Raw genomic sequence first — 26,048 nt, 5'->3', positions numbered from 1 at the left:
ACAGATAGTCTGGCTTTACCCTGCAGACCTGTTTTGGAAACAGTCAATTTATCCCATGTCATGTTTAAAACCTACAAAGGAACAAAAACTGGGCAATAGTAGAAAAAGGAAGATTAAAACAAGGGTCAAATTCTCCTTTTCCCACTGAGAACAAAGCAAGTTACGTGGACTTTTAACTGAAGCAGAATGAATCTATGGAAAACTGAAGCAGAATGAATCTATGGAAAACTATACCATGCAAATCCTATCTCCAGCTTGCTCACATACCCACAAGCTGCACAGCTGCCCAAAGCAAGAGGATGGCTCAAAACTCATGAAAACAAGTGCTCCACATGTCACCCTCCTATCTGCAGCAGTTGTCCTGTGGCTGCACCTCTGGCTACAGGGCTTCAACCTACTCAGCTGCAAAGTCTGTGCTGACAGGCATAATTTAAATGTTCTCCAAAACCTTTAAAGCACAATTAGATCTCTAAAATATATTTCAAATCCTTTCTGTTGCAAAGATTTGGAGTAGAAGAGTCATAAGGAAGCCTGGGTAGTCACCCTGAAGCATGTGAGATGAAAGGTGTGCTGGTAAGGAGACAGGCAGAGCTTCATGTTGTACATCTATTTTGCTCTTCAGAGAGAAATCGACAGTATGCACTAGCAGAGAAGAAACCCAGACACTTTAACCTTAGTTTGGTCCAGCTACTGAAAAGCTAGGCATTGTTTCTGGGAATGGCTGACCCCTGGCCACAACCATAAACAGTGTCTGTGCCTGGAAGAATCCTTGGCAGGAAGCTTCAATTTAGTGACGATTCTGTCCCGGGAACTTCCTGCAGCACAGAGTTTACCCATCCAATGCATACTTCTGAAAAATATGTTTAACCTCCTGTGGGATATGGGTCAGAGAGAACTGCTCATGTGGTAGCAGCCCTGCACCTGAAGCCCTGTGGGGATGCACCAAAAAGGATGTTAAGATGGACTAGTTCAGTGAGCATTAGCAAAACAAGTCTCATACATCCCTTTGATAAGCTAGCGAGGCTGGGAAGGCCTGAGAAACCTCAAACCTCTCTGTGGCCTTCATTTCTCAATGTCTCCATTTAACCACCCACACACACTACTACTGTCTGTCTTGTCTAATTTAGAGTGTAAATTCTTCAGGGCAGGGGCTGTCTCTCACTGTTTGTTTGCATGGTGAGGTCCTGATCCTGATTGGCAGCTCCGAGTACAGTACAAATCTATTTTAATATAACCCTAAATTGAAAATTCTGTATCCCAGAGCCTTAGGGAATGTGGGACTATATTCAGGGAAAGCAGAAGCTCTGAAAAAATACTGAAAGGTCACTGCAGACAATGTACTGAATATGAACTGTGAATGTGGAGCTGATGGCTAGGAGACAAGGCTAATTCTGCTCTTGGTCAAATTTAAACAGGACAATGGAGACATCATTAACCATGTATTATTTTACTGAGAGAAGCTGGGGCTAACATGAATCTCCATTTCTCATGTCTATCCTTCCAAAAAGTTGTTGAAATAATATAAAGGATATCAGAAAGAGAGAAAAATTTTTAAAGGCTGGAAATCTCACCAAACTTCAGTTCCTTAAATGAGGCATCCAAGTGAGAGTCATATTTGCCCTAGAACAATTAAATAGATACTGAGAGAGATAGACACCTCCAGGGCATATTTACACTTCAAGTCAGCTAAATGGTCTTCTGGAGGAGCCTCTACTGACTAAGTAGGGATGCTCAGGCAAGTAGGTACAAGCCCGAGTTTGGTACCATCAATCTTCCCACCCCAAGAAAGAATAATTTTGACACTGAGTGTATTTAGCTTGTGCAGAGATGGTTAAGAGACTTGCTGACACTGTAAGCACCTACACAGGAAGACAGCTTTCAGTAGGATGGGCTCTTTCATCCCTCAGACAAAGGTATAACAAGATCCACTCACTGGAAGTCAAAGCCAGACAGATTCAAACTAAAGATAAGGTGTAAATTTTAGCAGGAAGAGTAATGAACCTTGGGAACAATTTACAAGGGAGGTGTTATATTTTCCATGACTTGAAGGCTCTAAATCAAGATGTGGTGTCTCTCTCAAAGATAAGCTGTAGTTTAGCCATCAGTCATGAAGCTACAGAAATTGCTAGGTGATATGTAGGTTACACTAGATGGTCATAAAAGCACTGTCTAGTGATAAAATGCACTAATCTAAATAATGATACTAAATATTCCATCATAACAATTTGATTTTGCATAAGCTGTACCATCTCAAAGTTACTCAGTTAAAATTCCCTGCACTTTTATTGTCTGATGCAAGTGGACAAGGTATGTCTTCCTCAGCACCCCAACAATAGGTATATATTCATGCCTCCTACAGACTGTTTATAGGCCAATCCATCACCTCCTGAACTTGTCATTTCCCAGAGTGAAAGTTGCAATATTGTCCATTTCATATATACATGTATACACATATACATACATTCATACATACATAGATTCATCAGGGGTGCCTTATGGAGTTTTTAAAGAAGCACATTTAGACTCCTGAGAATGTGTTTTTCAGAAGTGAGGTCCCTGGAAAAACTGCCTGTTTCACAGAGGTGCTCTAATTCTTCTGGACTGCACTCCCACTATTGATGGAGCCTATGAAGGCAAATAGCTTAAAGAGGGAAAGACTAAAGGTGAGGAACATGGTTTCCTGAGCTTTTTTTAGTTGACATGACTAAAAGAATCATAGGAATTACTTGCCATATTTTCCCCTTCTACTGCTGCAAGATCAATAGCTGTCAATGGTTTTCATTGTACAATGTCATGGTTTAACCATGCTGGCAACTCAGCCTCACTCAGCTCCTTGCTCACGCCCCAGCAGGGATAGGGGAGAGAATCAGAAAGGCAAAAGTGAGAAAATCTATGAGTTGAGATAGACAGGTTCAAAGAGAAAGCAAAAGCTATGCACACAAGCAAAATCAGCCAAGGAATTCATTCCCCCACTTCCCATGGGCAGAATGGTCTTCTGCCATCTCCCGAGCAGCAGGGCTCCATCATATTGTAACTGTGACTTGGAAGGACAAATACCATCATTCCAGATGTCCTCTCTTCCTTTTTTCCCCAGCTCCATATGCTGATCATGGCACCATATGCTCTGGGATATCCCTTGGGTCATTTGGGGTCAGCTGTCCCAGCTGTGTCCCCTCCCAACCCCCCGTGCACCCCCAGCCCCCTCGCTGGTGGGGTTGGTGAGGAGCAGGAGAGGCCTTGGCTCTGTGTGAGCCCTGCTCAGCAATAGTGAACCCACCCCTGTGTTATCAACACTGCTTCCAGCACAAATCCAAAACACAGCCCCGTACCAACCACTTCGAAGAAAATTAACTCCATCCCAGCCAAAATTAGTACACCCAGATGGTTGCAGAGAAACCTGAAATGTCCACTATAGTTAGGAGAAGTTGGTGTTTAATCTGGAAGGAACCTGTTCTGGGTGGATTGCATGGTGTGCTGCTCAGCACTGAGGCTGTCAAAGTACATTTGTCTGTGATATGAGGGACTAAACTTCATTTCGCTCTGCAGGCAGGACAGCTGTCAATCATACATGCCTGAAAGGTGTGCAAGGTGCTCAGATAGGAAGAAGCCAGTGCCAGCAACAAAATGAGAACAGGATTTTAAGTGCCAGGATACTCTGAATATTCATTACTGTGGTTTTGGATTTGGTTTTGTTTTTTAAGAAAATGATGAATTTGAGGAAAATTGAGCAAATAATTGCTGTCTGTGACAGCTGCAATTAATGTGCTAATAAGGGAAGGTCTCTGAAGCTCTTCCTTTCCAGTAACTAAGAAATTTCAGATACTTACCCCACTGCTGCAAGTTGTCAGTGATCAGTCTGTAGGAAAAATAGTTATTTGGGGAGCATAAACACTATGAAAATGAAAACTAAGTCACAAAGAAAAGTTTCGTGGCAATGCCTATTATTAATCCAGAAGGACACTAAGGGAAGGAAGTTCCTAGAGTTAATTTACTAATCTGAATGCCAGGAGACATGGACTTCATGACAGCTTCTTAAGCATATCCATCTCACCTGGGTGATCCAAATCAGCCTATTGTTGCCCTCACTTCCTGTGAATAGCACTTGTTTTCCTCTACCCTCTCTGTAGTCTAAGTTCAGTTGTGCTGTCCATCATTGCTCTAAGGTTGTATATTACCCAGGCCTCTTCAATCTCAGATGTTGCATATCACATTTATGAAAAATTATAGGAAAGAGTGATGCCATCCATGCAAATGGAAACTTAAACTCTACAACTAGCAGAAAATGGGCTTGGGTTTACACTTCTGGAAGGAAAAAAGCTTCTCTCCATGGAGAGAGTGAAAACAATTAGCAGCCACCATTATTTTCATCTCTATATCACAAAAGTACTTTGTGAGGGCTGGTAAGTGCCATTAACCCCATTTTACAGATGGGTAGGAAGCAGCATCATGCAGCTGCAAAGTGAGTTGCTCAAGGCCATAGAGTAACTCAGCAGAAGTTATGCAAATAGAAACCAGGTCTCCTGATGCCAAGCCTTATTCCTTGGCCCACACAGATTCTACACAGGAGACCTGACCTAATTCCAACATCCGTGAAAGTGGCATCTTCCTTTGCAACAAGCCTAAGCAGGTATATGGAATGGATGAATGACCCCGCTTCCCCAGTGCTCACCATTCTTGTGCAATAATTGCTCTGCAGACATTTTTGTGAGCTTGATGAATGTTTTATTTACATGGAAATGTCTCAGCTAACACCCACAGTAAACACAAGACTGTAGTCAAAATGATAGTGCATCTATTATCACACAGAGTGGGCTGAAATATATGCCCATGTCTGCTGTGAGCAGCCTTGTTCTATAGGCACTGTGGTGCTTCACTGTCCATAGGGGACACAAGCCATGCACTTTCATATGGTGGTGGCCATGATTTAAGGGCTTCTACCCCCAGAGGCTGCTGATTTCTCTACTGCACATTTGAAACCAATTTTGAAGTATGTTTGCAGGTAGGACTCTGAGGAGGATACTCGTTGGTGGGGTGGTGCATGGTAAATTGTGTATCTGGGTTTGGCAGTGGTTCAGAGGCATTTCAAATACCTGGTGTGCAGGTTCCTGATGCACGCTTTGCTCTGCAAGAGACATATTATGATCATTACAATGGTGGGCAGGGAGCTGAGAAGCTGTTTCTAGTCCTGGCTTAGCTGTCATGTCTGCATGAATCACATGTGGTTGGATCCACCCTGCTTAATTCAGGTGTTTCACTGAAGAGCCTGATTTCATAGTCTCAGAGCTCTTCTCAGGGCAATTGATAGATCCATAAGATCTGTCTCCCATTGCAGCTGCCTATATATGTTGGCTGACAAAAAAAATCCATTACATTCATAGTTAATCTGCTCCTTATGGCTAATTGATTTGGTGCAATTCCAGTTTTCAATGTTTTACTTTTTAGCTGCAGAGTGCAAGATTACTCTCTCATTAAATGTAAGGATCATCAACCAGTTTCACAAGCTGAATACTCACAAACTAAGGTCACTGGGACCATGATCTTTGGGGGATTTCTCTGTGTTTTGCACAGGCAGAATGGGTACAATGATGTTATGCCTAATTCAGTGGAGACCAGCAGCACAAAGTGAAGGCTGCATTATGGATCTGTTTGTTCTACCCCAGATTTTATACCCTGATTCATATTAAAAACGTTTCTGTAGGATACCAGGGAGGCCAATAATAGTTTGTTTAGTGATGACCAATGCCACATGCTTGAAGTGACCAAAGGACACTCAAAGTATTTAGGATTAAAGGCATAGTGGTTTTACTGCATTGGCAAGTACCAGCAAGAAAGGGATGCACAGAAAGCTGCTGGCAAAATACAAGTCCATGATGGATGGAAAGTGCAATGGAAATGCTAAGTAAAATATTATCATTTGTTATTACTGCCACAGTGTAATGTGGCCATTTTTTATAGCTGAATATGTCATTTTTTAAAATTCTCTTGCCTCATTGCAACTTTGAGGAAGCTATAGCTGATCTGCTGGCCGTGAATCTGTGTCTGTGTATGTACAAGTCTGTGTATGTATAAGTACAGGTACTGATTTGCATGAAAGAATGCAATGAAGGCCTTTTGTATTAAATGTAGGTGATAAAGGGAGAGGTTGTTTTGTCAGCACTACTGAAGCCTTCTGGAATTTGGCTATTCAAGTGAATTTGCAAACGTAGTTTCCAAGGCAAAAAAAACCCCAAACCATTCACAAATAAAGTATTACCTCGTCTTTTGATAGCCTGAAGTGGGGATAAGCTGTGGGGATGGTCTAACATGATTTGGAAAAATTCCCTACTAATGAGAAATCATCTATATGACTCATTTCTAGTCTGTCTGATTTTTATTTGTGGATTATGTTTTCCACTGACTAATACCTATTTGTCTCACTCCTTCTTATTTTAACACTATTAACACATCCAGTAACTGTGCTGATATTTCAGAAAATATTGTCCTTTACAAAATTCTAGTGCTTAAGAATACTTTAGTATTTTAATAGTACAATATTCAATTGACTATTAAAATAATATCATCTCAGTATCAAAATATATGGTCCCAGACTTTGCTTTCCAACTGGTAATGAATGTCTGTGTTGTGGAAGCACCTAAATTTGCCAGAAACAGGACAGTGTGTACATAAAGGGACAAAGGGGAGATGAAAAGGAAACCTCTGGGTCAATCTTCTGAACATTTTAAATGGTTATACACTAATGTAAGCTGTATGGGGAATAAGCCAGAGGAACAGGGAATCTTAATACATAATTAGAATTATGTCTTAATTGGCTTAGCAGAGGTTTGCTAGGCTAATTCATGTGACTGGAATATTGATGTAAAAGGGTACGGCTTGTCCAGAGAGGACAGTGGAAAAGAGAGAAGACATGGTTTATAGACCAAGGACTTATCATTGGCTCTGAGAGACAGAATTCAGTGCCAGACGTGCAGAAACCATCTTGCTGAAATAGAAAGGAAGCCAACAGAGTGATGGGGTGGGCTGGTGTAAACAACCATCAGGTAGGCAAGTGAGACAAACTCCCTGAATAGCTACCAGAATATTTCAAACCCCAGGGGTTGTTGTCTGTGGGGAACATTGACACCAAACTACAGACGGAATACAAATACTGCAAGAAGAGAAAATTCCTTGATTGCTCTGGAAGCTGCCTTTTATCTCTAAAAATTGGGATGGTTGAAAAAAAAATCTCTGTAGGTACTCTTATGACCGATATAAATTGGTTGAGAAAATAAAGTAGAAATACACACAGAAGAGGATGAACACCCTGATTCCTTTGAAGATAGAGAGAAACAGAAAATTAAAAAAAAATATTTAGGAAAAGGTATATTCATAAATTCAGCTGATTGGTAGAAGAGATCTCCGTGTAAGCAAATGTAGGGAGAAAGAGTTCCAAAAAGCTGACTAAGATAGCTCTGGGACTCAAATTATCATGTGGAAGATGTAGGAAGGTTAATAAGAGTTTGACTGATGCATGATCATCTCTATTCCATGAAATTTAGGAAACAGTGAGAAAGAGAATGGAAGATAGGTCAAATCAGTGGGAAATAATATAACTAGAAGCACATACAGACAAAGAAAGGACAAAATGTTATGCAAAGGATTTACAGCAATATAAAAATACATTGGGTAAGTACATTAGAAATAAGAAGAAGAGGAAAGGAAGAGCATGAAGAAATAACCCAGCAAAACATGTTTATTTTTAACTGCAGTCAGTTAATTTGTTCACCATGCGGTCCTGCAAACTGTTGTACTGGCACAAATGAGCGGTAAGGCAAGGGAAAGAGGGATGGCAAGGGGAAAGGAGGAGGGGCAAGCTGCCTAAAGCAGTTCTGTCACTAAAGCAAATGTAAGTGCAGGACCATTACTCAGTGGACAAAGACAGAAGTTAACTGATGATGGGGCTGAAGCAATGTCTTTTTGCTTTATTCTTCCCTAGTAAGATTAACTGTGATTGGATGACTAATAAAATTCATACCAGGGTCAAAAGAGTGAGAAATCAATAGTGAAACAAGGAAGTTATAGTAAGTTATGGTTTGGACCAGTAAGATATTTTCAAATCAGCAGATTATATCATATAATATTTAAGAAATAAAGGGCTTTGCTAAGAGTTGTCCTCGATAATTTGGGGCCATGATAAAGTGCCAGTGTCAACCCTATTCCTTGACCAGAAGGGCTCTGAGACACCAGCCTTTTAACAAACCTGGGCTTTAAATGAAGCTGCAATAGAAGTAGATAGGCTTAAAGCATTTCCTTTTTGTGAAAAGAGGTTCCACATGAAGGTTGTCAGTGGTCAGTTTTTGGTCTGATTCTGTTCAGCATTTCACTGAGGACAGCAAGGATGAAATAAGCACCATTTCTTAGTACTGTAGATCACACCTAACAAGGAGAGCTTGCAAATGGGTAGAAACAGTGCTATGTTTGTGAATTCAAATTCATCTTTTTAGATACTCTGAAGGTACTTCTGCCTATTTGTGTCTCTGATAAACATCAAGTTTCGATCCAAACTTGCTATTCTATACTATAGTGAAAAAGAAAAGAATAATCATGTTGAGATCATGGTGGATGAAAAGCTGGACATGACCCAGCAATATGCATTCACAGTCCAGAAAGTGCATAGTATCTTGGGCTGTGTCAAATAGTATCTTGGGCTTGACTGTAGCCCTCTGCTCTGGTGAGAGCCCACCTGTAATGTTGTATCCAGGGCCCCCAACATGGAAGGATACGGGACCTGCTGGAGCAAGTCCAAAGGATGCCACAAAGATGCTCAGAGGGCTGGAGCACCTCTGCTATGGAGACAGGCTGAGAGAGTTAAAGCTGTGCAGCCTGGAATAAAGCTCTGAGGAGACCTTAGAGCCCCTTCCAAGACTTAGAGGGCATTTATAAGAGGATGAGGACAAATGTTTTAGCAGGGCCTGTAGCAATAGGACAAGGTGTAGTGTTTTAATCTAAAGGAAGGTAGATTTAGATTAGCTATAAGGAAGAAATGCTTTGCTGTGAGGGTGGTGAAACACTGGCACAGGTTGCCCAGGTAGGTGGTAGATGTACCATTTCTGGAAACAAGCAGTCTGTATCACACTGTATTTTTACTTGTTCATTTCCAAGTCCTTTACAAAAGAGACAAGTATTACCGAGTATGAACAGAACAGAGCACCCTGCTAAAAAAGCAAAACTGGATTAAAGAAGCCTGCACCAAAATTCAAGACCCTTAAATCCTAAAGTATTTGAATACACCCCTGCTTCTGCCAGGATAAAATATCTCTCAGAATAATTGCTTCTTGGTTTTATCTCAGGGAAGAAAGACTCATCTAGCATGTCCTGAGTCTGCAAAACTGCCTAAGAAGTCGTGTGTGTTTTCTGGTACATGCTGCTTTCAGGAGGATCCTTGAATAATATCTAAACTATCCTTCATAAAATACTTGGCAAATATGATTCCAAACCTGAAAAGATGCCAAAAATGAAGATTTTTTTTTCTTTTTATTTTTTCTTTTTTCCAGCATCCTGTGCTCTGCTGCTGTGCTCTGGTGATTTGAGCCAAATGACTTGATCTGTTTTCTGATGATAAAGTTTGCCTAGCTCTCTAAGTAGCTGTAGAGTGGAGGATGCTGGGAGAGGGGAGGGAGTGATTGTAAAGGTGAATAGCTCTGCATTGCACAGCAGCCAAGCCTAGTTGAAATTCAGTCACTGAGCTAGGCAGTACAGGAGTCACCTGGCAAGTGCATTATGGCATGGAGTCCTTTTTGTCCGAAAGCACATATGCCCCATTCACAGCACGTTAACAGGCAGGCGTCCACAGCTCTGCCTATCAGGAGCAGCAGTGTGAATTTAACCTTCCTCGAGCCAGCCTGGCTTGCCAACACCTATGCAAACAGCATACCTGAAAGACCATTGCCCCTCTGTGTCCATAGCCTGAAAAAGGCAACACATTTTCTGGGAGAATATTTACATCTACAAGGGTAACCACTGAGGCTCTTGTTAAGGCTCATGGAAAAAAATGAAAAGTTGAAATGAAAGGCAATTATGGAGAGAAAGATCATTTCCTCTTGTCTACACCTGCCATATCTTCATATATTTGTGTGTGATATCACCTAGCATGAGGAAAGAGGGAGAAGCTAGAGACAGGTATCTATGAATATACCTACCTTCAATAGAAGAGTAGGAAAAGGACCTGGCAAACTGCCAAACAATTGATCCTCAGGTAATTTCTAGCCCAGTTTTACCAAAAGGCTTCCACAAAGCAAAAAATCTTGTGTCTGAATAAATTTGCAGATATCTGAGATAGATTTTACTCTCTAAACCATAGCACTCTTGGCCCTGCTTAATGTTCTGTTTTCAATGTAGCTGTTGCAGAAGCAGAGTAACACACTGCTCCTGTGAGACTGCTGCAAATCCCAGAAGCTGGCAGCTTTCACAGTACACTGCAAGATTTCTGTTGGGTTTTTTCCTGAAGTTTTGGCCTATGATTAATTGGTTTAATTTTTTTTAGTAAAGTTCAATTTCTGCTTTACAGGCACCATTAGTATTTGAGTGTCTGCTTCTGAGGTGATGGATGCCAGGTAGAGTTGGGTGGGTTTGGAAATGGTTTTCCTGTCCCTACAAATTTGTTCGCATTTAAAAAAAAACAAAGTTGATATCAAGTCAGACTGAACTATTTGAATCAGTGGGGGAAAGGGGAGGCAGGGAGGGGAAAGAACATGTATGTGCTATGCCATTAGTAATTATTGGGTTCAGAAAAGCCAATGTGGACATTAGGATTTTCCTGGGTCTCCCTGAGGCATGTCTCTCTCCCACATCTTCAGATGCCCAAGCTCTTTGGGTGAATAAATGCATGTTTATTGAAGCAAGGACTTCAATGTGCAGATTTCTCACATCCTATATTAGATTTTAAGCATGGGACTAAAGAGCTTGTTTCTTTCCTGGCCGAATGAATATTTCATTATTTATACAGCTGCAAGAGGACTTGCTGGTCATCAAATAGCCAGGCTTTTTTGAGTGAGTGACTTTCTGCTTCACAACCACATAGCCACAGACAGAAACCTTTCTCTCACAAAAGTTTAGGCTGAAGTTGATATGTCTTTTCTGTTACTGGCACTAGTTTCAGCAAACCAATATTTTCACATGAAGGACAGAAAATCAGATTTCATTAAAAATTGCAGGCTAGCAGTTTTGCTAAGCAGCTGGTCCCATACAAATCCATGGCCACTATGGTTTTGATTGTCAATGTGTTATAATGTGGATTATCTGGAAGTACTACAAACATACACAGAGCTCCCAATATCCAAATCTAGCTGCCCTGAGGCCCTTGAGAATTGCTGATCTAGAAAACCTGAAGTGGATAATATGTGGCAGGCCTCTGGTTTGACCTAGGCAGCTCTTTGAGCTAAACCCTGTTCACAGAAGAGAAGAGCATTTACTCTTTAACTGAGAAAAGTAATTTGAGACTGTCAGATCTCATAATTGTCTAGAATCTTCAAGTGGCAAGATGGCCGGGTAAAAATATATTTTATTTTAAGTACATTGTTGTTCTCTAGTGATAAAATGTTAAAAATGCAGGATGGCAGACATTTCAAGGGGAGATTTCAGAAGCAAGAACTAAGGGCTGCTATTCACACCTGTGCTGAGTTATTTTTTCTGTCCAAAACCACATGATCTGAACTGCAGAGGGATTGCTCATTATTTATCTATTTATTTACTTCTCATGGGATTCTCAAAGCTTTTATTTTCACAAGATGATTGACTTAGCACAGTTGACTGCAAAGTTCTGACTGCAGAGTCTTTGCATTGCATTAGCACCTAGAGACATCAGTTGAGATCAGGACCGTATGTGCATACAAGGCTACAGTGACAGGCAAGGCTTGTCTGATGAGCCTATGATTTATTTCAGCCAAAAATGCAAGAATGTGTTTTGTTACTACTTTTTAAGGTGAGGAAATTGCAGGCCCAAGGTCACGCAGAAAGACATCATGATAGACAGAAATCAAATCAAGGTTTCTGTAGTTAACCTGGGAGAGAAGCATTTTTTTCATTTCTGATTCGTCAATAAGCAGAAGAACATAGATAGAAAAGTACAGATGGAAAAACCCTTTCCCGTCCCTTCCCTTCCCTTCCCTTCCCTTCCCTTCCCTTCCCTTCCCTTCCCTTCCCTTCCCTTCCCTTCCCTTCCCTTCCCTTCCCTTCCCTTCCCTTCCCTTCCCTTCCCTTCCCTTCTGTCTTTAAAAACAAGTCACTTTTTTTTTTTTGCTGCATCTTTTTTTCCACTGGCAAAGTTACATTTGAGAAATGAAGATAAAACACATACAAAATATTTGTGGCTTATTAAAATTATTTCAGATGGTCTTAAGGCTATATTTTCTCGGGACATGCTGATAAGGAAAACATAGCAGCCACTTAATTTGATTAAAAATAATTAGACTCAGAAGTGTAAACATGTTTCATATCATGAGGTGTAGGAAGACCTAAGCACTCTGATTTAAAATACCAATAGCTGTGCAAATTACAGAGCCTTTCATGGGGTTCATTGAATCCTTAATCACACAAACTCCCAGGGTTTTAAGAGTCATTCAGTCTGGGAAAACAAAGCTGGGTTTGAAGGACAGAGATTTCCCTGTTAAACAGCTCTAAACTCTCTCTACTTCATAACAAGAAGGTCACCAAACCAAATCAGGAGATAGAGATGAGGGGACAGCGTTATAACCAAGGAGTTTAAGGAATTTTAACATAGCTGACGTGAAGAAAACATGCAACAAATCCCGGGAAATTCAGCTGAGACTTAGACTTTTAGCACAAGTTGTGTAACTCAGGCAAGCAAAGAGTCAAGGGATAAAATTTTGCTGTTGACATCACTGAGAGGCAGCATTTTATATTATGGTTCCCAATGTTTATTTATTTTTGTCCAAGTCTCAGGTCCACTGGGGATGTTTTGAGGAAGGGAGGTCTCATCTGCTTGGAGGAGAGAAAGGGGCTAACAGAATAAGGTTGAGCAAGAGGATGAATCTGAACTTGAGGGGAGATGGTGCAGGAGCAAACCTAAATACAGGAAAAAAGTTGGGCATGGCCAGTATCTGTGCAGGAGTAGCCTTGAGGAAATAAAGGAATTGACCCACGGGATATGACAGGACCTGAGGATGGGCAGCTGAGAATACACAAGGCAAATGTGTGGATCCAATAGCTCAAGGTGGATATCAGGGGTAGTAACTTTAATCTTCGGAAGTCTATGAGCCTTCAAGTGGTATCTGTGTCCCTTACCCTTTCTGCCCTTCTACCCATGCAGGGATGGTGTCTCAGGTGACAGTACCTGCTGTGCCTATAACAGGGATGGGTCAAGGATCAAATAAATCAGGCCATGACAGCTATCCCAAGAGGTTCTCCATGGTTTGCATCTTTATTCCTAATCCTGCTTCATGGCAAAGCCATGAAGTAAAGCCATACCTTTACTAAAAACCCAGTTGGGTACACAGTGACTTTGAGGTTACAGTACAAGCCAGTCAAAAAAATGTCCCTGGACCACAGACTTGGTCTAGAGCCTTGAAAAGTCTCCTGACCTCTTCATTCCTCTGTTGATCCATTTATAAATTAAAGAACAGTAATATTCATCTCTCTGATGAGGTGATGTCATGAAGTAGAATTAATTATTAGATACCAATTGCCCTGAGATCCTGAGAGTACAAACTTGGTGACAGTCTAGTTTTCTCTCTGGGTTTCTGAAGCCTTACGCAGTTGCTCTGCCTGTCCATCTGTTTATCAGTTCCCTTACTAAAACCTGAGATCACTTTTGAATTAGTCATGTTGAACAAGTACTGGATAGCTCCAAGAAAATATAATGAGGTACTGATAAGTCTCATGAAAATTAATGAGAAAGTGGGATGAAAAGACTGAAATTAATACCCTCCAAATCTGGGAGCAGCCCTTGGTCAGATAATGATGGGATGTTTTTCTGCACAATCAGCCTTCATGTAGTGACCACCAGTTACCACACGAACATTTTGGAACCAGTCACAGCACGTGGTGCCTTTTGCCAGCTGGTAATTGCTAGAATTAGAAGAGACCCTGGAGGCATGGAAGGTAAAGAGGGGAAAAGATCATCTACAGGATACCTGCAGGCTTTGGAAGTGGGAGCTGAGATTATAGGGGAAAAAAGGAAGTAAAAGAAAGGAAGAAGAATGGGGTGCTGTGGTGGAGGAGGGCTATAGATAACATAGAAGACAAACTCCAAGGTCTGCAGGCTTTTTTTAGCTCCCACTTGCAGAAATATTTGTTAATTGTTATTGGAACATCTGTTTACTGTTTTAAATGTCTGATTTCAAGAATTTACCAAATGACAGGAAACAAAACAGAAATGTGAAACAATTTCTTTTTGTGACAAATAACATTTATTTCTGAAAGCACTCATTAATAAGGAAAGCCTCAGAAAGACATTTCAAAGACGTGTATTTAAGTCAAGGGCCCAAAATATAGGAATAAAATCAACTTCATCTTTGATACTGACATTCTACAGACAGCCTTGAAATCCTGTTCTAGAATAAATCTGAAGAACTCAATAGCTGCTAGCGATTTCACAAGGAATCAAGCCATTATAGTCTTGGGATCAGGTACTGCTCCTGCTTTGACAAGGAAAAATTTGGGATGTCAAACATTCTACATGCTGCAATGCATATCACATTCTCAAGTGATGTTCAGTCAGTAAGGAAAGGTATTAGCCAGCAGCTTTATAACTCTGTACCTCCCTCAGCATGATGATAAAAAAGACCAGCATCGATTTTTGTCTTCCAGTGAGTCTACTGGTCTCTACATAGAAACACTCAGAAGTGTTTGGTGTGAAAGTTGAACAGTACAAGAGATGAAGCTAGATAGTGGTAGTGGTAGTGGTAGTGGTTGGATGGCAACGTTTTAGCTTTCATGATCATAAATGGTGTCTTAATAATTATTTTCCATAAGTGGAAAATAATTTGTGTGTGTGCAGTCTTATAAATATTTTGCAATTATTACTAAATGTATAATTGAATTCTTAATGTGCAGAATTGTCATATGCCAGATCTGGCAGAGAGGGGATAACATGTCAGAGCTACCAAACCAACTGAGCTACTAGGAAGCTTGCTATGATGATCAGATACCACAGATTAAATTGAATTTGGATAATCTAAACACTTATGAAGAGCCAGGTCTCCTACACTTTGTTCACACACCTTTGTGCATTGCCTGATTCTAAGGCTATTCCTACTGTCTCTCAGCTCTTTTTACTTTTTCACTCGAATCTTCCCAGACTCTCCTGATAAGAAAATTTATCTGAGAATGTCACCAAAAGAACAGAGACCTTCAGAGACATCCTCTGCCTGGAATTTCTCTTCATCAAACCTTTTAACCTCCTCCACATGTTCAGGAAAACACTCACTTCTAAAATATCCTATATCCTAGTCAAGAACAGGCTCTTCCTTCCTGATCATCACTCAGTTAAGATCTACACAAGCCCTCTTCTTGCATGGGCAAGTGCAAGGGCAGCTTTTTGCACAGATATTTCCATTCAGCCCCGCCAAGCAATTCAGCACTGCCATGCCCTGGAGGGATCTACATAGGAACCTTTGTGTCATCGGATCTTTCACATCTTGAAGCATCTCTATGCAGAAAAAAGCTGAGGTGCACTGCTGGAATCGTCTGGAAGAGTTTCCTCTCACAGTGCTTATATGCTCTTTCTTTTGAGGAGACAGCTTCCAGGACTATCATTCTAAGAAATTTGTAACATAGTAATTAAAAGAAAAATGGAGGCAACCAGTAAATCAGCTGCAAATACAATCCAAGGGGGTAAATTGGGCTGTTTAAAATTGATCGATGAGTTGATCTTGAAATCCTGTGGGCAGAGAATGTATGTGTGGATATATATGTGAATTTGTGTACCTATGTGTGCACGTCTATGCACAAATGTATAGAAGTTCTCAGGAGTTTACACAGTATTTTTATATTGTCTATCACGACTAGTTTTATTTTTGTATATTTAAGCTGAGTTTTTAAGTTCATGAATCCAAGACACTCTCAGAAGTATCTGCATATGAGCTTGAGCCAAGTCCTAAGGGAGACTTGCATGGCATTTGCACACCCTGTTGACATTTAGAACAAAAGTCAAGCCCTGGAAACATAACAAAATTATGGGCTAGCTCTCTTTTCGGTGCCTGCATAAATTAGCAAGACTGTCATCCTTGTCATTTAACACTATGGCTGCACCAGCGTAGAAATCCACATTAACAGCTCTGACCCTTGGGTCACTGAACCTTGAGAACAGGGAGGAGATTTTGCAATAGGCTGCAGTGACTTTCCTTCAGAAATCTTAGCAGAGCTGCTGCAGTTACCATGCATTATTGACATTAAAACCAGGGATCAGTGGTAATGGAGAGAAAGAAAAATTGCCGGACTGTTCTTCTGTGTATGAGTACAAATTTCCCCTTATTTTTACTAATGGCTCAAAACCCTTCTTGGAGTTCTAGATCTCTGCTATATGAGGAATGCAATCTTCTAACAATCTTAGCTCTGATATAATATTTAATAAGTATATTCCTGATTTTAGTGGTCACAGAGAGCTTGCACAATGTCACCTGCCTGGTTGACAGTATTTCCTTCTTTCTAGAATTCTCTATCCAAATTCTATGTGGATGATCTGGCAAGCTTTGAAAGCATTCTAGCTTAAATAGGAAAGCCTGAGGTTTTCAGCATCCTTGGTTTAAAAATGTGCTTCTGAAAGGGCTTGGCTCCAGTCCCTTTAGTTGACCAAATTATATTTATAGTCACACTTGGCATCTACCTGACGCACATCTCAATGCAGTTTTACAAATCACTGCTCTCCTCAGTTTACAAAGAAGTTAAGAAGACTTGAGTGCTCAGTAGCAGTTGTCCAGACTCCTGATCTGAAGAGTTATGCTCTGAACCACTGTGTCCCTGCAATATTAGAAACTATATAGTCTGGAACAAAACTAAACAAAGCTATCTTCATTCACCTACTGTGGTAGGTCCAAAGAAAAAAAATAAGTATAAATATAAATGCAAGCTACTACTCCTATGGTTAGAGTGTCAGTAAGGACATTTTAATGTTATATATAGAGAAAGTGTATATATAGTATTAAGGAGATGAGTGTATTTTATCTTCAGTCAATGCATAAAGCTGTCTGAGTGTAATAATAACTCTCAGCTGGGTGTACCTCTGCATAGACTGCTTACAAATCACTGCAAACATTTGTACAGAGCAAAGCACAAGACACTGATGAATAAAAAAAAGCTGGAGAGAGAGCCCTGTCCTTCACAGGGACACTCTGAAGAGAACCTTACACCTATTGCAATGTAAAACCAAAATCCACAAGGATGGTGAAGCAATATTTAGCTCCATAATATTTATTGTAGCTTGAGCTCTGATAGAGCTTTATAAAGATGATAGTCAAATGCTGAAGCTTTTGTGAAAACACTGTGGGAAAACCAAATTTTGTGTTTAATATTTTAACAAAATTAGCCTTCTTCCTAGCACTGGATAGCATAGACCTGTGAAAGCTGCAGAAAACATTTATTAATTAACTTGGATGGATGAGGGATACTGAGGTTCAGCAGTGCCTTGTCTAAGAGCTCAAACTTCACCGTGTCACTCTCTGTTCAGAGCCCTGTGAGAGCTGTGGAAAGGGGCAATGGAGGCTGGAGTACCACTCAGACTGTGCATTAACAGATACAGACCACAATAGTTTCCACCTGTTACTAAATTACACACATTATCTAATTTTGTATTGCACCTTTACAAAAACATACTACATATTTTTGGGTTTGTTTTGTTGTTTGTTTTGAGTTATTTATTTTATTATTTTATTTTATTTTCAACTTAAGGAAAAAATAGCATCTTTGGAAACAAAATTAAGGTCAGTGTTTCCTCCCTCATAAGCCTCATGTCTCCATTCTTTTTCCAGCAGGCTGATAGACTGGCTGTAGCCCTGCCAAACTATTCTGTCCTCAGCCAAATGTGACAATCCCTGGAAAGCTTTTGGTCCAGATCTTGATTTGCCTCAGGTCTCTCCCTCCATCACTGTCCTTGCTCAGGCTCACCCTACTACAGGCAGTTCCTCTAATGAGAGGGAAAAGTATTCTCCTTTTCATTCCCTTTGCACAGGAAATCACCCTCAAAGTGATTTCCCCCTTTCTGATTTTGTTTATGGGTCTGATTTTTTTTTTTTTCTGGTGAAAGGAGAGTGGCAGCGACAGAGAATGCTTGAAAAAGCAGGATGGAAATCGTTTTAAAAGTCAGTTAGAGAGATTTATATTTAACCATACCCTACCTTCAGGGACATTCATTGCCAGAGTACTTCATACGGGTGGAGATAATCAGGAATATTAGACAGAGATCAAATGTTGTTGGAATTAAAGCATCTTTACTGTGACCAGTGTGCTCATTCATTTAGTTATCTTTCCTTGCTTGAAGTAAGGAAATCAGAATTTTCTTATCAGAAGGAAGAAAGACAGAAGAAAATATGTTGCTTCCTATTCATTTAGAGAGTAGTCCTTTTAATACACGTCTTAAAACATTCCAGTTACATCTTTCTCTGTCTTTTTATTTTCCCCCTTGATTTCCTTTATATTTTCCTTTTCCCCTATTCCTTCTCTTTTTTTCCTTTTTTTGTTTTCCCTTTTCCTTTCCATCTTTTTATCTTCTTTTTTCTTTTTTTCCCCTTCTTCCTTGTGTCTTTATTTCTTTTTGTTGTTGTTTTGAAATATGAATAAAGAAGTGCCTATGGAGGATGCCATTGATTTGATACAAAAGTGGAAACCAAATTTTTTGCACTTCCAAAGAGATTAAAATCTCAAAGACATGAGTGGCCACTACAGGCTAAACTCAGTTTTGACTTCAGTGCAGTTATACATGGGATAAATTTAGTAATTATTTGCCAATGGGAGCTAATAAAAATAACCCATATTTTTTGTTTTACACAACAGTCATAATGAAATGTCTCCAAATTCAAGTGTTAGGCATTTAACTGGAGGGACAGTACTTAGATCATGTTCTTCACTAATTTTTCCATTTTTATTTGGTATCATTTGTATGACAGCTCCTGTCTGTGCCACAGATCTTTAGGAAGAATTCTGCATTGACATCTAGTAATATCTTGATATACAATGGTTTTAGTCTCTCTCTCAGCTGTCTTTTTCCATAATCGTAAAAAGACCTGTCCTACTAATTTAACCCTCTAGTCTCTGTAGAAATTCTGAAATGCTATAAACAAATTTGGGTGCTCAATAGTACCCATCTGATGCAAAGTTAAATGCCAGTGTAGATACACATATAAGATACAGAAAACTTCTTTTTTTATTATTTACAGCTTTATTTGCTATTTTATTTAACAAAAATAAGCTCCTGCTTGCAGCAAGCATCTCGGTTGGCATAGATGGGTGCCATCATTCAGTCTGTGAGGCATTGACATCCTTTTCCCCTTAAAAAAAATAAATAAGTAATGAACTGATGGAATCTCTCCATATTTACTCATTCCCTATTTTTCTTACTAAAGAGTTATTTGTTGATTTGTTTAACTGAGGCTGGATTTACAACTAAGATTCAGTATGAATCACAGAGCAAACTTGTTTCAACAGAGGTGTGAGTGACTGTGACTGAGGAGGTAGCATGATCTACCATGCCACTGGGATGGCAGGAAAGCTAGGGGTAATACACATCCTTTACAAAATCAGTTTATCCGAGCAAAATGGTAGGTAAACAAGAACATTTCTTGCACAAAACAAAAACTCTACTTCTTTTTTTCATGTTCTATTGGACAACATCTTTGTAAGAAATATAGTGTTTTCTTCTTGCACTGTAAATTGTTGTGTAACATGTTTGTGTCCTCCTGCAGTGGCACTCTGGTTTTTTTAAAAAAACTTTATAGAGTTTAGTGTATTGATGGCAAAGAGCTACTAGATTGTGATTCCTCTTACAAGAGCTCTCATGGGACAATAATGACAAGGCTGGAATCAGCAAAATGGCAGAGTATCAAACCCCCTCTGGCACTCCAGGACTTTCACACAACCTGTACTCCTAAAGCCTGTGGCATTCAGTGGCCTTACTGGAATGGTGATCATGGAATAAAGAATCACAGAATGGTTTGGGATGGAAGGGGACCATAAAGATCATCTCATTTCAACCCATCTCATGGGCAGGGAATCTTCCACTAGACCAGCTTGCTCAAAACTCCATCCAACCTGGTCTTGCTGGGACTGGTCCAGCTGGGGCTGGTCCCACAAGGCTACTGGAGAACATCATTAGGACATATCTAAGGGCAAATATAAAATATTAAACATTAGGAAATGTTCTGCGTACTCAAGAGAAAAAAATATTCATTTCCATCTGAGCTGCCCATTTCTACAGCCTATAGTCGACCTTGGGCATAAAACCACAGATGTTCACAATCTCTAAGTAAGGGATTAGATGAGGAGACATATTAATGTCACAATATTATATTAGATATTTTAACACCTGAAGATGATGCAAGAGGTGAACAGGGGAGACAGCTTGCAGACAGGTTCTTTTCCTCTCCACTAATAAATTCAGTCCCCCACATTGCCTTGACCTGTGATCTTGCACAAGCTCCGAAACAAACTCGGTCAGAGCCTGGTTATACGGACACCAGTGCATTAAACAGCCCCAAAGCACTCCCTAACCGGAGCGGCAGTGTTGGAGCGGGGGGAGGCTCTGCGTGGCTGTGCAAAGCTGTGAGCAATCAGACAGTTCATTCTTCTTTCGAGAAGTGTTACATGTCCAGGCTGTGGTATTCTGGCTCCTTTCACAATGTGTCAGTTTAAACAATCTCTGCAAAACACGTTCCTTTCCTCTCATCCTGTTTTTCCTCTGTGCTGGAAGAGCTGCTGTGTTCCGCCCCGCAGTCAGCACTGAGACTTTTGTATAAATGGAAGTTACTGAAAGGATTTGTAGCCACTTCATTATCGCTGCTGTGCCAGATGATAGGGGTTGGAGCATTTTTAGTACCTGTAGCAATACTGTGGGATGGAGGGAGGCAGGTAACAGTCTGAGCTGCCTCCAGCAGAGGGAAGTGGTACACACACGCTTCCCAGCGTGCTGCGTGCTCTGCTGCGCAGAGCAGACAGCAGAAATGTCAGCTCTGGTGTTTGCAGAGCTGAAATTCCACCCCCCCTCAACCTGCCTCATTCCCCTTGCCAACACAAATGCCTGATTTAATCCCCTTTGGTTCTTTGTCACATTGATCTTACCCGCGATTTCCCCGAGACCAAGAAAGGAGGCGTCTCCCATCCAACTCTCAGTAACACCCCCCCCTGCAATGAGACTTCACATGAGACACTGGATTTTAAAGCCCAGAGTAACTGCTGGGAAATAGAGGTGAAGCTAAAGCTCCAAAAGCTGTTTTGGTTTTAAGTGTAAGGTTTTACTATTATATTCCAGAGGCTATTTTAAACCAGGGCTGCCTTTTCCTGAAACTCATCAGTAGATATGGCAGAGGAACTTGCTTGGGACTTGTGCAGGTGGTCCCGGGGCTGCCTAGAAGTGAATCCCCACACAGATGCACACTCGGATATAACCAACACAGAGCTGGAGGCTGCCCAGGCACAATTTCCACTCTCTTCTTCTTTTGTTTGTCACACGTCTTTCTGTCACAGGGTCCTTTTTTGGACAAACACACACACACACACCCCCACAAAAGCTGAACAGAAACACACTGGTATCTCATACGGAAGAAATCATTTGACCACTTCTCCTTGACAATTTTGCACCTCTTAAATACATGTGACTCTTCTCTCATCCTCTCTGCCTTTGGAAAAAGCAAAAGCCTGCTGGAGATTAATTCATGGGGAAGATAATGTCCTTTACCTACACTTCCTTGAACTGCCTTAATACTGTTTGCAAAGCAACCAGATGACTTTGTCTCATCCTCACCTCATCTAGAGCTGCAGGGAGGCAAGTTTTGCCTCCAGCTTTCAACCTTTTGATGCCGGGATTTTCCACGCTGAGATACAGTAGGTGGGTAACAAGAAGATCCTATTAAAGTGAAATGAAGTAGCAAAAGGATTGTCAGCTGAGCAAATAAGAAACATATAGTCCCTATCCATCTTTCTCTGCATTCCTTCCTGCTCACTATGAGAAAGAAAGCAAGAAAAAAAAGGGTGGTAAAGGGGGAAGAGCAACAGAGAGCAATAGCACAGTGACAATGTCTTGATTTTATAAGTAGAAAACTAATCATTGCTGCTAAAGACACAGCTCCTTTAATGAAGAGGCTGCTGCAATATCATCGCAACAACTAGCAACCCACATGTTAGATTACAACAGGTTGAGCCAGTGCACGCTCCCCTGTGCCACACTCTGAAAAAAATAAATCAAATGTCTGTACCTGAGGCTCCTTCATTTCCCACGCAGAGCTCTCCTTTAATGCAGGCTTTTCATGGTACCTTTCTTTGCCAAGAAGGGGCTGACAATGGCTTATTTACCTACTTACCTGTCCTTGAGCTATGTGGCTTTTCTTTGAATAAATTAAACTGGCTGTTTCGAGTGATGCTTTCAGCCTCTTGAGTCTGGATCTAATTCTCAGAAGAGTTTTTGCTTAAAACCTGTTTTTCAAGTTTTCAACCAAGTATTGACTGTCTGCGAGATCCAGCTCTCTGAAAAGACCCTGGTGCCCATGGGTAAGGAAAATTATCCTATCTGGCTACCTTGCCTGCTTTTAGGTTTCCTATATACTTATGATAGACTAAAAGTGGAATGAGGGCTTGCTAAAACATGCCCTTGTCTTTTTTCAGTTAATTGCCTTGCTTGTTTGCTGCTTGTGACTGACTCTGGGACCAGATTTTCAGCTGAGAGTTTCTTTAAATCTACTGCTAGGAGATAGGTTTATTTTTCAATGCTATAATATTCCTGAGTGGATATACACATTAGCTTTGCTCTGTGTGACTGATTCTGTCTTACAGGAAATGGTGGCAAATACTTGAAAAACTGTCATAGCTAGGTAGTTTGATTTTCGTCTCCAAAGCAGAGGCAAATCTTGATTTCAATTTTTGGCAAAGGGTGTTTTTGTCATGTATTTTCTATGATCTCAGCAGCAAAAAAATTTCAGGGGCCAAATGCTCATTTGTATGAGCTGACTTATCTCTGAGGCAAGGAATTTTATGGTTCATCAGAAGAGCTGTCTGTTGTCATGGACATGGGGTGATTTTTTTTTCCCCTTGGGTGCCTAGGAGAAAAAATAAAATTAAAAAACCAGTGAGACATAGAAAAACATGCCCAAGTATCATGCAGAAAAGATGCCTTTTCTTTTTAGTACACTGTAGAAAGTTCTAAAGAGGATGTCCTAGGCACATTAAAACATAACATGTATTAAATCTGGCACACAGCTAGAGTAAACTGTTGTTTGGCTTTTCCCTATGCATTACCACTGTATTCAAGCATATTGTGCTTTTACATATGCATATTCTTGTGGAGTGGGGAGACAGGAAACCATAAGGGTGGCAGAGACCAAAAATACAGAGGTCCCTTTCATTGCTGGAGCTGTCATCAGGATCAGGGTGCAATAGAGCTCCATCAGAGTTCACAGCAATGCTCAGGGCAGAAGTGAAGAGAAATATTCAGTCTCAGGTCATTCTTTGGAAATATTGGCTCACTGTTTACTGCTGTGAGTAGCTAGAACTCATCGTACACCATGCTGGACTCTCCAGAGCAATTCACTTCCAAATGGTCTCTGACTAGAGATCTGCATGCCTCAATCCAAATGAATTCAGGATAATTCTGTTGCAGGTCTGATGCACCTGAGATCAGAATTTGGACCTGAATAGAATAGTTGTTATTAAATTATTATTATCATCACTGCTATTATCTCTATGCAAACAAAATACCACATACCATGGCGAAACTGCTGCTTTTATCTCTCTTTGTAATGCTCCAAATCCTGTAATCTAATTGTTACACATCCTTGCTCAAAAGAAAGGCTCAAATATTAGCTTAAGGTTGTAATAGTAATTAGCACTGCAGAAGCTTAAGCTATCTGTGTAGATCACAGGGTTTGCTTACCACATACTTTATCAGTAGGTTAGCCCGGGCACCTTATCTTCTGACACTAGGAATCCTGAATTCAGCTGATTTTTTAGGAGGCTGTCTGTTCTGAATGTTTGTTCTTTATCTCTTAGGCTGTGGTTGAACATGCATCAAAACCAGAAAGGAATGTAGGGGATAAGGGAGCAGGGGAATGGGGAAAACCAAGTGTTCTGGCAGTGAAATGGCACTAAATAATGCCAAAATGTACTTGAAAGAGGAGCGGCAGTAGGATCTGTTTAACTGATGGCAGAACCAAGCCAGAAGTAGGGTTTCATTCTACACTGACAGAACAAGGGCAGTAATTCACACCCGAACACAGCATCTGTCAGCTGAACACAGAGGTGAGCAGAGCAACTCTGCTGCCACGTACACCCGGGAAATTCCAGCACCAGAGATCTGGAGACTGGATGCTCTGGCTTTGACACTGTGGCAAATTTACTGTATGCCTTTACTGAGAGCATTTTAAATTGAACTTTTGAAATCCAGTTTGTCTTCTGGTGTGTCTGTTTATTAGCTGTGGAGAGGGAATAATACAGCTCATTCCAAAAGCTGTTTTCTGCTTGTGTCCTCTTTTTTTTGCTTTTTCCTTAATTGCAACCATCTGCAACAAGGTACAGAATTATAAGGACCCTTACTTTTAATAGAGTGGTTGTTTTTAAGCACTGAAGATAAAAGGGAAGGAAAGTTCTCACTCAAGATATAAAGTCGAACCCTGTCCTTCAAGATAGGATGAACCACCAAGTCACTCTATTAACATCTTAAATCATATCTTCCTCCACACAAAATCACCCTCCAACTTTTCTCCTCCCCCCATCAATAACACCATTTTCTCTTTGACCACAGCCTTTGGCATGTCTTCTTTCCCATTTTTGTCTATCCCTGTGCACACCTACTCCCTCTACAAAGGTCTCCTCTCTTCTGCTGGCTTGCCAGGTGCATCGTGTGAAGATCCAAGAAGTCACTCACAGGTAGCTGAGCTGGCTGGTTGGCATGTACTGACTGGCCAGCTGGCAGCCCAAGCCAAGCAATTAGCTAACGAGCTTGTACCACGGCCTTTCACTCACATGAGCTCTGCTTTGGCGTCGTCTCACACGCCACTGATTTTCATAATGTATGTAGGATATTTATATCTTTTCAGCTTTTACCTCTCTAGAGAATGGGGTGAAATTAGTCACCAGGTTCAGAATATATTGCTGGGCGCAGGATTGACAGATGGAGAGCCAGATGGACAGACAGCACTCCTATAAAAGCCTTATTTCCTTAGGAAAAGGGGCCATTGGGTCTAAGCACTACTAGTACAGGGCTATAGGATGGACAGGGGGGATTGTAACCCTCATTAACAGATGTCATGTGTCAGACACTCCTGCAGAGAGATGCAGAGGACCAGTAAGGGAAGTAACTTATTTGGCTTTGCAGGTGTGAGTTTAAGTCCTGCTCTGTCGCAAGTAAACCCACAGCAGACTGGCATAGCTATAGATTCAAAAGCAAAAAGGAAAAGAAGTCAGATTTGTCACTAGCTCCATTAGTCCTTTGTGTATTGTCATTTAAAGGCATTCATGTGGCCTTTCCTAATCTCACCCAATAGGCTCGTGAAAGATTTTCTGATGTTTTCTTTACCCAGCCCAATAGGGTAAATGAAAGTAGCATATTAAGCTTGTAGTCCCTTACCCTGAAAATTATTTGAGTGCATCCTCTGACACAGTTGCACTCTGAAAATTGCTGGATCAGGCATGATCAGGTCTAACAGACTACATAGTCTATGTCTGGGGATTTCAAATAAGAAAAAAGACTGGTTTTAAATGTACTGCTTACTGAGTCCTAAACCCCACCACTTAACCTCATTTTCGAAATCTATAATCACTAAATATGAAAATGCTACAGCAAAAATTCATAGATACATAGAATGGCTTGGATTGGAAGGGAGCTTAAAGAACATCTAGTTCCAACCCCAATTCCATGG

At 40.7% G+C, this 26,048-nt stretch overlaps 1 protein-coding gene across 5 annotated transcripts in view; it reads left to right on the top strand.

The window, feature by feature from the left end:
• The window catches only part of TENM4 (teneurin transmembrane protein 4), a 1,535,416-nt gene that overhangs the window by 909,130 nt on the left and 600,238 nt on the right, over nt 1-26,048 (top strand). Inside the window, exon 1 of one of the 5 annotated variants that reach the window (XM_088159250.1) lies at nt 22,409-22,686. The exons of the other annotated variants lie outside the window; for them this stretch is intronic. The gene's annotated coding sequence lies outside the window, so the exon portion shown is untranslated. Of the gene's footprint in view, nt 1-22,408; nt 22,687-26,048 lie in introns of those variants that run through there. 5 annotated transcript variants of the gene reach the window in all.

This window comes from Sturnus vulgaris, chromosome 2, assembly GCF_052056855.1.
Source record: "Sturnus vulgaris isolate bStuVul1 chromosome 2, bStuVul1.hap1, whole genome shotgun sequence".
NCBI lineage: Eukaryota > Metazoa > Chordata > Aves > Passeriformes > Sturnidae > Sturnus > Sturnus vulgaris.
Note: the sequence above shows the minus strand (reverse complement) of the source record. Positions and strands in the feature narration are given on the sequence as shown.